Consider the following 3,583-nt stretch of genomic DNA (forward strand, 5'->3'; position numbering starts at 1 on the left):
AAATACTTTTAGCGTAATTCATATCTATATTTGTCATAATATATATATATATATATACACATATATAAATTGTAACACCACTATATCAGTTTAGCATGCTCAAGTGTCCCAAACAATATTATTTGAGAGCAGCGGCGGAACCAAAAATTTTTTCGGGAGGGGGAGAGGATGGAACCAAAATTTTGAACAAAAATTAACTGCAATTATATATTTTCTTTAAACTTTGTCTCCTCTTCTTTTGTAATTTTTAACTATCTATCTTATTTATTTTTATTCTCTTAATCTATTAACTAAACTTGTAATAAAATTTTATTCATTTTTTAAAACTGTCTCATAAAATAAATATAGATAGTTATGTTTTTTTTTTTTGGATTTATTCTAGGTATTAAATTTGATTCTTTGTACACTTAAAAGTCAAAACTTGGGGCGTATAAATGAAAACCTTTTAAGAAATTCTTACATCAATATCGTAATTTAGAAAATTTGAGGGGGAAAGGGTGCCCCTCAATCCAAAAGAGGCATTCCTGACATGAAAGAGGCCACATCAATATTTAGGTCTCGTCCGTTTCACCGATTTAAATTTTGAATTCGAGTTTTGTTACAGTAAAAAGCTCTTAGAAACAGTCACATTTAACTTTTTTACTATAATAAAAACTCTTATATAAAATTACATCTCAACTCAAATCAATGAACTAAACGAATTCTTAAATGCAAAAAAATAATGCTCGGAGAGACCTGCTTGTCACGGAGGCTGTCTCTATATATTATGCATGTTTGACACGGATGGAGGAAGTCTTGAGAACGTGCCCGTCATGGATGATAGCTCCTTGAGGTATTTCCATCACAGACTGTTCCTCTATTGGAGTTAAAACAATGAGAGAGTCAAACCTTGGCGGGTGGGAAAAACTCTAAGGTATGAACTTTGGGCTTTTAGGCTTCCCAAAAGATGGGAGACATTTTTTAAAGAATTTTTCATCACTTATTTATATTTAATTCGACTAATTTGAAAACTCTAAGTGAGATTTTAATTAATAGTGAATTAAATAATAAATAAGCCTACTTGATCACACAGGCCTGTCAAACCATAACTCACATGAGTTCTTTGAGTGTTGCTTGGGTCCATAAAATGAGTCTAATGACGTCTCGTAATGCAAAATTTAGGCATGGAATCTTAAGGTATCAACCATGGCCAACCATCTTGTGTTCAAAAAGAAAAATATTATAGTAGATCATCAAAAATAATCTCCTATATTACTCTCCAGAAACGGTATTGAGGACTATCTTCCGGTGGCATCTGGTAGATTGTCGGCGGTAATAGTATAGATTACCTTTTTGACTAGCAGAAACAAATTTCGGCAACATGTATATTGTTGACGTTTTTGGACTTGAAGGATACAATCCGAAGCTCCTATATATAGTGTCATATATCCAAAGTTTAGCTCTTTCAGGGTGGGTCATTCATATTTCATTCAAATCAAAAAATTAATCTTTATAAACAAGAGATCAGAATGCTCATATATAGGTAAGATTTTGTGAACTCAGATGGGAGTACTCACGTCCAAAAATTCTCTCAGATTGCTTCAACTTTAGGAATTTCATTAAGGTTATTATGGACAATCCACACATATTTATCGGGAATCGACTTTTGTGTCCAATATCATGCAACGTCAATTAAAACATGTCATGTCAATTAAAATTTCATACTGCGTTGATTTAAAAATTAGAGCAGTTAAAATATTTTAATTGACATAATTTTATTGGGGTATACAAAAGAGAGCAAGAAAGGAAGACATGTGAGCTCAATCCATGTTAATTGATGTTAATTTATCTTTTTCCATAATGGTGGAGAGAGAGGGATCTTCCCTTTTCTCATCACTGTGGAAACTTCTTTGACTCTCTAATAATCGTAACTTTATCGGTCACTTGATCAATGGTTGTCGTTGGAATTCATTTGTTGGGAGTCCGATCTCAATTAACAAGAAAGTACTACAGATTTACTGAATCAAATTAAAGAAAATAAAGAAAGTTCTCCACTAATCAATTTTAGGTTCTTGATTATAAAGATATCACTCATGAGTACGTAGTATAATTTTATTAATGGCGGTTCTATTCATACCTCTTTTTACTCTCCACGCTCCCATCTAATTACACATCCCACATAATATTTAAATGATTACAATTTCTTTCTACACACCTTTATTATTCTAAAATTACCCCTAACTATTTTTAAATGATTTTACTTACACCCCTTCTTTTCTATCCACACCCTATCCACACCCAGTCACCTTTTTATTCTCCACACTCCCTTCTAATTATACATCCACAAAAATTAATTTATTACTTTAGGGGACATTATGGTGTACTCAGAACATATAAGAGGTTAGCACAACAATTTTATTAGCCATCCATGCACCGGGTAGTGAAAGATTATGTTGCCTCTTGCAACGTATGCCAATGAATGAAAGTCGAAACTTTATCTCCTGCTGTACTTCTACAACCATTGCCGATTCCATGTCAAGTGTCACAATGGATTTCATCGAGAGCCTTCCACCTTCAAATAGGCATTCTTGTTATGTGAAAATAGAATTCTACTTTGGGTGAGAATAACCACAGAATTTAGTATGAATAAGCTTGCTTTCTTATTGCCTTGAAATGATTTTAAATACAAGGGGAAATAACAACTTTTACTAATTCTCAGATCATGTTTCTAAGAATACGGACACTAACGGCTAATAGCAACAGAGTAGCCATGCTTATTAAGAATGGAAATAACATCTTCTTGACATATTCTATTGGAAATAATAACTTCTTGACCTATTCTTAAGCAAGTTGGTAACATGATTCCATAACTTAGACCCTGTCCTCCGAAACTTCTTCATTCCTTGCATGGCCGATAAGCCAAGAAGATCTCAGAGAACGCCCATGAGAAATCCAAAGTATTTTGATTAAGTGCCATTGGGCATGGGCCATGCAGGTAGTCAAAGATGGGCCAAGAACAATAGGCCATGCAAGGAGTGAAGAAGTTTCAGAGGACAGGGTCTAAGTTGTGGAATCATGTTACCAGCTAGCTTAAGAATAGGTCAAGAAGTTATTATTTCCAATAGAATAGATAAAGAAGATGTTATTTCCATTCTAAATAAGTGTGGCTACTCTATTGCTATTAGTCGTTAGTGTCCGTATTCTTAGAAACATGATATGAGAAGTAAGAAAAGTTGTTATTTCCCCTTGTATTTAAACTCTTTTCAAGGCAATAAGAAAGCAAGCTTATTCATACTAAATTCTGTGGTTATTCCCACCCTAAGTAGAATTCTATTTTCACATAATCTTATTATCTTTGACTGGGACCTATCATTGGTATCAGAGCTACGTTATGAAGGCCACCAACAAAGAGCGAATAGAAAACTTAGAAGCTGGGCTTGGAGGACTCCAAGATAACTTGAGCCGAATGGAGCTTGGCATTACTGACAAGTTACGTCGAATGAAGGGCACCATCCACAAACTATCTGAAGTATTGCTCTCAAACAATGAAGCCTCAAACAGAAACCCCAATGATCGTAACGGGCGCGTCCGTGCTAATAGAGAA

Source organism: Morus notabilis, unplaced genomic scaffold (assembly GCF_000414095.1).
Source record: "Morus notabilis unplaced genomic scaffold, ASM41409v2 Scaffold571, whole genome shotgun sequence".
NCBI lineage: Eukaryota > Viridiplantae > Streptophyta > Magnoliopsida > Rosales > Moraceae > Morus > Morus notabilis.